The sequence below is a fragment of the Microcaecilia unicolor genome, chromosome 12 (assembly GCF_901765095.1).
Source record: "Microcaecilia unicolor chromosome 12, aMicUni1.1, whole genome shotgun sequence".
Lineage (NCBI taxonomy): Eukaryota > Metazoa > Chordata > Amphibia > Gymnophiona > Siphonopidae > Microcaecilia > Microcaecilia unicolor.
The window spans coordinates 100,343,627-100,353,136 of NC_044042.1; the positions used below are offsets into that span (position 1 = coordinate 100,343,627).

General features: G+C 46.3%; 1 non-coding gene across 1 annotated transcript; it reads right to left on the minus strand.

Annotated features, from left to right (window-relative positions):
* Positions 1 to 8,509: 8,509 nt before the first annotated feature.
* On the minus strand, positions 8,510 to 8,582 carry TRNAK-UUU. The gene has a single exon. It is a non-coding gene; the product is annotated as a tRNA-Lys (tRNA).
* Between the last annotated feature and the right edge of the window lie 928 nt (positions 8,583 to 9,510).

The window sequence follows — 9,510 nt, forward strand, 5'->3', positions numbered from 1 at the left end:
GGCGGTCAGCTTCTGAGCTGGCTTCTGTCTGTTCTTCCTGAGTTAGCTCTGTCTCTGTGTGCTGGCTGCTTCCAGCATGGCTCTGATTACTCCACTGTACTGCACCTGTGTGTGTTAAGTCTCTCTGTGCTTCAGTATGCTTTCTGCCTGTGTTTTGGTTTGTGTTCCTCTTGCCCTCTGGTGGCCAGACCTGGTGGCTGCATTGGATTGTCTGTGTGCTGTTTCCCGTTCCAGACTTCAGCCCAGTCCAGTCCGGATCTTCCGGCCTGTCAGACTTGCTTGTCTTGTTTGAGCCTGCACAGCACCCGTAGCTGCCTTGTGATTGCTGCAGCTGAATCTCAGCTGCTGCTGGTTTTATTAGCCATTTGGAAACTCTCTGCTTTGCCTTTGCATCGCCTGAGGCCCTGGTTTGTTGGTGCTTGCTGCACTTCTGCCTAGTCCAGTTTATAGTCTGTATTCTTGCCTGATTCTAGTTTAGTCTTTGTGTAGCTTCTTGTTCTGTATTGCTTGTTTCCCAGTCTTGTTTCTTGTTTGTATGTATTTGTCTAGTCCTTGGTTGCCTGTGTTTCTTATTCAGTGGCTGCCTGGCAGCTTTCAGTTCTGTCTCTTATCTGTCAGTGTTTGTTCCCTGTTTCAGTGGCTGTTTGCAGCTTTTAGGTCTGTCCCTTGTCTGTCTGAGAGTCCTAGTGTAGTATTCTGCCTAGCCTCCCTGTGTGTTCTAGTCCCTGTGTGTATCCTGCTGGTGTCCAGTTCCGGCCCTGTCCAGCAAGTCCTGCCGGCCACCTGCACCCCAGGGGCTCAACTCCTGGGAAAGGTGGCCAGGTGCAGGTGAAGTCTAGCCATCCCTGTCAGAGTTCTGTCTTGTTCCTGGTGTGGGGTGGTGTTGCCTGCCACTGCCGCTCCTCAGCAGTGGCCCAAGGGCTCACGATCCGAGTTCCTGCTTTTGGAAAGCCTGACACCTGTATACTGCTGCGATGGACCTGAGTATGATATTTGAGGCTGGCAAAAAAAGTTTTTAAAGTTGTTTCTTTCAGGGTGGGAGGGGTTTAGTCACCACTGGGGGAGTCAGGGGAGGTCATCCCCAATTCCCTCCGGTGGTCATCTGGTCAGTTCGGACACCTTTTTGAGGCTTGGTCATAAAAAATGGACCAAGTAAAGTCAGCCAAGTGCTCATCACGGACGCCCTTCTATTTTCCATTATCACTCGAGGACGCCTATCTGCTAGGCACGCCCCAGTCCTGCCTATGATACGCCTCCGACACGCCCCTGAGAAGGACGCCCATCTCCCGATTTGTGTTGAAAATAAGCCTGAAAGTTATTCAAAGTTGTTAAATCGCGGGAAGATTGTGAAAAATTACAAGAGGATCTTACAAGACTGGGAGACTGGGTGTCTAAATGGCAGATGATGTTTAATGTGAGTAAGTGCAAAGTGATGCATGTGGAAAAGAGGAACCTGAATTATAGCTACGTCATGCAAGGTTCCACGTTAGGAGTTACAGACCAAGAAAGGGATTTAGGTGTCGTTGTTGATGATACATTGAAACCTTCTGCTCAGTGTGCTGCTGCGGCTAAGAAAGCAAATAGAATGTTAGGTATTATTAAGAAAGGAATGGAAAACAAAAATGAGGATGTTGTAACGTCTTTGTATTGCTCCATGGTGTGACCACACCTCGAATATTGTGTTCAATTCTGGTCGCCGCATCTCAAAAAAGATATAGTGGAATTAGAAAAGGGCGAAGAAAATGATAAAGGGGATGGGACGACTTCCCTATGAGGAAAGGCTAAAGCGGCTAGGGCTCTTCAGCTTGGAGAAAAGGCGGCTGAGGGGAGATATGATAGAGGTCTATAAAATAATGAGTGGAGTTGAACGGGTAGATGTGAAGCGTCTGATTACGCTTTCCAAAAATACTAGGACTAGGGGGCATGCGATGAGGCTACAATGTAGTAAATTTAAAACGAATCAGAGACAATTTTTCTTCCCTCAACATGTAATTAAACTCTTCGTTGCAAGAGAATGTGGTAAAGGCGGTTAGCCTAGCAGAGTTTTAAAAAGGTCTGGACGGCTTCCTAAAGGAAAAGTCCATAGACCATTATTAAATGGACGGGGAAAATCCACTATTTCTGGGAAAAGCAGTGTAAAATGTTTTATACTTTTTTGGGATCTTTCCAGGTATTTGTGACCTGGATTGGCCACTGTTGAAAACAGGATGCTGGGCTTGATGGACCTTTGGTCTGTCCCAGTATGACAATACTTATGTAATTATGTAAGTTCCTGCATGTAATACATGTAAACTGCTTTGGTTGTACCACAGAAGGCATTATAAAAATAATTAAAAGTTACGTTTCCCTTTTCATTCACAGATTCATCATATGGTGAAGGCAGCCTGAGGGAAAGTTAGATAGTTACGAAGATTGAAACCTTACTTGGCCTCCAAAGGTATGACAACTGTGTGTTTGTTTTATCATCACTTGACTAATGCAATGCTTTGCTGCCTGGCCTACCCAAGAAGTGGTTTCTCCTGGGCAGACTACGAATGGAAAGTGTGTTGTCTATGTTGAAGGAGCTTCATTGGCTTCCTTTCAAGAGTCAAATTTAAGATTTTTTATTAACATTTAATAGAAAAATGACTGTCCTGAATATTTGAAGGAGAGATTGAATAGGCATGTCCAAAGCAAACTTTGAGATGAAGTCAGGACCTTTTATTGGATAACTGTAAATGAGGTAAAACGTGAGAGATTTAGGTCAAGGATGTTCTTTGTGATGGCAACTTTATGGTGGAACAATTTACCCAAGGAAATTAAACAGGAGAATATTGTTGAACAATTTAAGAAACAGCTATAAACCTGGCTAATTATAGTCTAGTTGATTGCTTTAGTATTGGTTCATCTCCCAGAGGAGTGCATTTGGTTTCATGTTTCATGTTCTACTTTTTAGGTTGTATGTATTGTTTATAATTTATGGATGTGATTTTATGTAAACCACTTTGAACAAGTATTTTCCTTGTAAAATGATATAAGAATTTTAATAGATAAAGGTAATGGAAGGAATGGGAATCACCAAAAGTCTGTATAAGTTTCATGCAACATACCTCAACCATGTGGATGAATTTGTCCAAGGATGTAGATAATAATGAACACTGTTATCACAGATTATATTTTAAAATACTCAGCCCAGTGGGCTCCTTTCGTTCTTAATATTCTAATGATTTCCTTGGGATGCTTCAGACCACTGTTAGGGTAGACTGTCTTAGCTGCAAAATTAGCTTGTCAGGGCAACCACAGCAGTAGCAGTGCTGACAAGTTTCAGAGCGTGTTGAAAAATTGATCAGGTGCCAACAGTGGTGTGTGGTCAGGGCCTTCAAGAGATTCAGTGAATTCCTAGCCCAGTCATGCTACTGCTGCTTTTTTTATTTTTATTTTATGTCTAAAGCTTGCAGCACCTCTCTGTCTCCCCTCATGGTTCTGCTGTTTTTTAATTTTATTTTTAAAGCTTGCAGCACCTCTCTCTCCCTTTTCTTTCTCTCCTGTCCCTCCCCTCCCCTATAGTCCAGCATTTCTCCTGCCCTTCCTCTCCCTGGCAATTCCAGCACCTCTTCCTCTTCCTCCCTCAGTTCCTCATCCCCCCCCCCCTCTCCCTCTCTCTCCTTCAGCTCCACAACATGGCAAGTCCATCACCTCTCCTTTTTCCTCCCTCAGCCTCCCTGTGAATCGAGCACCTCTTCCTCTTCCTCCCTCAGTGCCCCCACCCCAAATCTTTCAAATCTGGCCTTTTTCTTGGCAGCAGCTCTGGAGCCTTTCCTGTGCCTTGTCCCACCCACGTGTAAACAGAACGCTGCATCAGGATGGGGGGGGGGGGGCTGAAGGAGGAAAATGGACAGATGCTGCACTCAATAGGGGGGTGCTGGATTCACAAGGGGGCTGAAGAGGGAAGAGGACGAGGTGATGCACAAACAAGATGGGGTAGAAATGAGAGACACTGGAGCTGTGAGGGGGGAGAGAGGGAGAGGTGCTAGATCCATGGTGAGGGGGCAGAAGAGATGCTGGATCTGTGGGGGGAGGGGGACATGAGATATGCTGATCCCATTGGGGGAAGGGGGAGAAGAGATGAGGGACCTACAGGTGAGGAAACCAGGGGGGGGAGAGACGGTGATGCTGGACTATGAGGGTGGAGAAATGGGGGACTGGGATGAGGGGGAGATATCAGACCATGGGGGAGAGGAGAGAGAGAGACACTGGACTATGGAGGATTGAGAGAAGAGATGGGGGAAGCATAGGGACAGGAACACTGAGGAGTGTTGCTGGTCAGGGAGGGGGTAGAAACACAGAAGAACTCAGCTGGACATGAGGGGGCTATGAACATATATGGGAGATGCTGGTCAAGGAGGGGAGCAGGGACAAAGAAGTGATGCTAGACACTTGCCATGTCCCCTACCTCAACACAAGCGGCGTCCTCGGGCTGCGCAGGGTCCCGTCGACACGCACACTTGACTGGCACAGCCCTGAGCCATGTGTGTGTAGTTCTTCTCTGGCTGCAGGCTCCTTGATTGCTTTGCTTCCATGCACCTGGCTCTGCTCTCTCTCTGCCTGGCTTCCAGGCTCCTTGATTGCTTTGCTTCCACCCACCTGGGTCAGCTGTTCCTGTGCATGGCTTCCCTTGCTTCTCTCCTAGTGGTCTTTTGGTTCCTCCTTCCCCTGCTCTCTTCCTATGGCTGTGCCCCTTCTCCCTGCTGATGTCAGACGCCAGCACTTTATCAGCTGAGCTCTTCCTGGACTCCATACTTCGGCTTCTACTTTGTTACTTGCTCAGTAGTGTGCTTCTCCTCTACTTTGTTCTTCGTTGTTGACTCTGCCTGTAGCTGGATTACTCTCGTGTCTGCTGCCTGCCTACTGACCTAGCCTGTACCTGGATTACTCTCGTGTCTGCTGCCTGCCTACTGACCTTGCCTGTACCTGGATTACTCTCGTGTCTGCTGCCTGCCTACTGACCTTGCCTGTACCTGGATTACTCTCGTGTCTGCTGCCTGCCTACTGACCTTGCCTGTACCTGGATTACTCTCGTGTCTGCTGCCTCCCTACTGACCTTGCATGTACCTGGATTACTCTTGTGTCTGCTGCCTGCCTACTGACTTTGCCTGTACCTGGATTACTCTCGTGTCTGCTGCCTGCCTACTGACCTTGCCTGTACCTGGATCACTCTCTTGCCTGCTACCTGTCTGGCAGTCACGTTCATCACCCCGCTTCCTGCTCCATCTCGTAAGCCCTGCAGGCCGCCCGCACCTAGGGGCTCAACCTCTGGGAAACGGCAGTCAGCGCAGGTGAAACCCGGGGTTGTCCGGCCGCCAAGAAGAACCTGGTCCAAGTACCGGGCTCGGCAGCGCTCTACTTGGTACAAGAACTCACAGGTCTGACAACACTAAGGGGGAAAAGGACACAAAGGGGTGATGCTGGATATGAGAGAATAGTCAAACAGGAATGAAGCAAAACAAGGGGGAAGCAGGGACACAGAGAGATGATGCTATATATAGGGGGGGAAAGGGATATGGACTCAAGGGAGATAAGGACATAGAGAAGGAAGATGCTGAACATGGGAGGAAGGGAGGATAGGAACCCAGAGGGAAGATGTATGTCAAATGGACAGTAGATTCTGGCAAGAGAGTTTAAACAGAGGAAAGCAGAAACCAGAGACTAGGACCAATACAATTAAAAAAAAAAATGACAACAACAAATGTAGAAAAGTCATTTTATTTTCTATTTAGTGATTAGAATATGTCAATTTTTGGGATATACAACTGGCAGAGCTTTGGGAGGGGACTCCAAAACCCACTATTAATCTGTGCCTTCATGTTCAGGCAAGCTTGGGGTCCTTTCTGGCTAGGGGGTCAAAAAGACAATTGTCTTCATTGCCCCCCTCTCCCCAATATCTGCTATCTTTATATTTTGCACAGTACAAGGGGATATGTATCTCATCTATTTCTCTGGTGTTGTGCTATATGCAAGGACTGGCTTCTTGGAGGTTTAGTTTAATTTCTGTCTACATATTTCTATTTCTAGTATGTAGTTAGTTATTACCTATTTGGTATCTGTATTCTATGTGTGTAACCAGTTGGTGTTCTGTAGCTCACTAATATTTAGGGCACTGCCTTTTTATAGATAGGGTCCTTATTGCTGATATGGTAGATTGACCCTGAGTGACGTTTTAAGAGCTGTATTACTTCACAAAATGCCTAGTACTGAGAGGGTTGTGCTATGATTCAAAGATTTTCCTGTCCTCTTATCCACTTTAGCTGCTCTATCAAACAATCTTCAACCTTGCCACATGTACAAAAGTAAACACACACACATATACACACACGCGTGTCTAGACAGAGAACACTAAGAACAGAATGTCTCCAGGTACCAGATATCTTAACTGAAACTTCAGTGGCAATGCAAAAACTCAGCAGGTGTTTATGGTCAGAGAACACAGTTCATTAAGGGGGATTTCCTACATATGGTGCCTCTTACCACTAAATTATGTTTAGATGAGTATGTTGCTCTTATTTTTAGTTTAGTGAGTCTTGAATTTGTATCTGTTTACTTTTATGATGCCACAGAAAGCTTCTGTGATACTTTTTAATTTTTTTTTTTAGACATGTCTCCCAGTAAAGGAGAATACCCACTATTACAGCCTGTCTCTCTCTTTCATCCATATATGGGTATCAGGTGCCATCTTCATATACGGACTGGGCTGTCATTTGGTACAAGAGTGTGGTAACACAGGCGGCAACATTCCAGCCAGATTTCTCCATCGTTGACTACCACGAGCTGGAGTGACAACAAATCTGAGGTCCAATGCACCATACGGGAATCCAACTTCAAAGATGTTCCGCTAACTCGGCTCACTCATCCCCAAATTAGGAATCTCCTCATAGATCAAAGCGCATCTCCGTTTTGGAAAAGTCTAAAGACTGCTACATGATCAAGTCTAAAAGACTGCCACATAGTAATACTCTAGAGCAATTTCCCCCACCCCCAGCTGTCTGTTCGTCTGTCCAATTTAGATTGTAAGCTCTGCTGAGCAGGGACTGTCTCTTCATGTTCGTTTGTGCAGCGCTGCAGAAATGTATATTGTTATTATGTTTAACGTGATTGTTTCAAATGTATACGTCTCGAATGTAGAGGTCTTATTTTAAATTTTAATTTTATTTATGTATGTTTGGCCGTAAACAGCCCAGATTCGTAGATGGACAGAGTATAAAATGAAGGAATTAGCACTATATATAACACTGGTTCTAATATATTCCACAGGCTACAAATCTCTATATGTGTAGGTCAGTTGACCTAACCAAGACAGAGGTACTGCGAGCCTGCTCCAGGCTGATGGCCTCTCGAGAAAGTCCCTGTTGTCTAAGAACTAAACTCTAAAGGCCTGGCACTTTCTGTGTGCAGGTAATTTGGTATCACACAATGTGGATTTTTTTTTTTTTGAGCTCCCAGCCGCTTGAGCCTGGAATAAAGGGATGGAATGGTCGGCTCTCTTGCAGCAGAATACACATTACATCAGCTAAACAAGCAGAAATCTGAGCTCGACCTTCTGCATTTACCAAGCCAAATGTACCTCCTGGAAAGTCTATGTCAGTGACCACATGTAGGGACAAGGATAATAAAATAAAACCATACTTCTCTCATATCCTGCAAGTAATACTACATTATGAGGAGGGATCACGAGTAGTTCAAGTTCAAGTCCAATAGCTTAGCATGGGGGATTGACAATCGCCGTGAGTAGATGAAATTAATTAATGGACTGCCCACATACCAGGAGTACCGACTTGTAGTTAGAGAAAATTGCGTTATTAAGTTTTTTTTGTTTTTTTTTTTAGATCCGCCGGAGGGAATCGAACGCACTTTGTAACGGTTGGAGGATGGTAGTCTAGTCCCTGTGGCATACCTACAGAGCAGATAGCCAACATGTTGTAATAGAAAAGTAAAATCCTGAGTGATGCACCCGCCTGGTAAGAGGAGGCTAGGGGAACTTTCCAGGAGGAGGGATGAAGAAGAGGACAGTATGGGGACTGAATCCATGATCTTGGAATCATAGCACCACACTCTATCCAGCAGAGCTAACTGGTCACTGTATTTCAAACCAGTGCTCTGACCACAAGGCCAATCCTCTACTCCGGGAAAGAGACGTTTCAGGGAACCAGCTCAAGGATTATTGGAAGGTGAGAAAGGCTAGCACTTAATAGGGGAAGGAAGAGGCACATGTGAAACCGGTTGACATCAAGCCTCGGCACAAGAGGTGAAAACCTAAGGGTGTTATAGACAACTGCACCATAATAAGGGAAACCCCGATAGTAAGATGCAAATTCAAAGTAATCAAGATGTATTGTGTCTATAGTGATGAAGCGGAGCTGCATGGCTTTGCTCCACTCATATTAATACTGCTCTAAGGAAGTGATATGCAGGTATGATATGAAATGCTGTGGAACAGGGTCTCCTTTTGGGGGGGGGGGGGGGAGGTGGCTGGTCCCACTCACACAGGGACTTGAACCCTGGACTCTCAGATTAAAAGTCTGATGCTCTACCGACTGAGCTATGTGGGCTCCTAGAAATGGTAATAAGGGCAGAGTTTAAATACATTTGCCTGCAATAGCGTTGGGGGGAGAAGAGAAGCATTGTATAAAGTTGCACTAGGATTTAAACCAGCACCAAACGGGTGCAAAGAGCACTTGTATTGAGGAGGAAAGCTCCTTGATAGAGAACACACGCGGAAACGTAAACCCCTGCAATGATAGCATTATGACACACCTTAACCAACGTGGCAGCTGAAAATTTTGTGTGCGCGCTAGAGAGGGGTACTTGTATGAGAACCAGATCTTAATACAAGGTTGGTAGTAGCACCCATAATCAGTAGAACATGCGAGCTGCAGTCATTGCTTCCTCTACCTTCTGAGAGTTAGCAGTGAACCCGACACCTAGATTAATTACCTGTTGCAGTTGTAAGGAAGTGTAGGTACAGCAGGCCAAACTGCCTCGATACAGGGCCTTGACCTCACACTGCGCGCGTTTGCCCTCATGAAAGCACTGGGAGCAGACCAGACTTTAACAATCCAGGCAGTACTTGCTGTAGCTTTCCAGTTCATCTCAGGGGCCGCGCACATAGGGATCCTGCAGGGAGGTGCCACCCTAACCACTAGGAGTGGCCTAGTGGTTAGGGTGGTGGACTTTGGTCCTGGGGAACTGAGGAACTGAGTTCGATTCCTGGCACAGGCAGCTCCTTGTGACTCTGGGCAAGTCACTTAACCCTCCATTGCCCCATGTAAGCCGCATTGAGCTGCCATGAGTGGGAAAGTGTGGGGTACAAATGTAATAAATAAATATGCTCGTCGGTCTTGGCACTGCCACTCTGGCTGCCGAACGGAGTGCGGCCGCGAAGCCGCAGGTTGGGCGGTAGTGGACGTCACATTGCTCACATAGCACAGCTGTTGCCTGGTATCCCAGAGCCGGCAGTGGCGACAGCGGTGGAAGCCG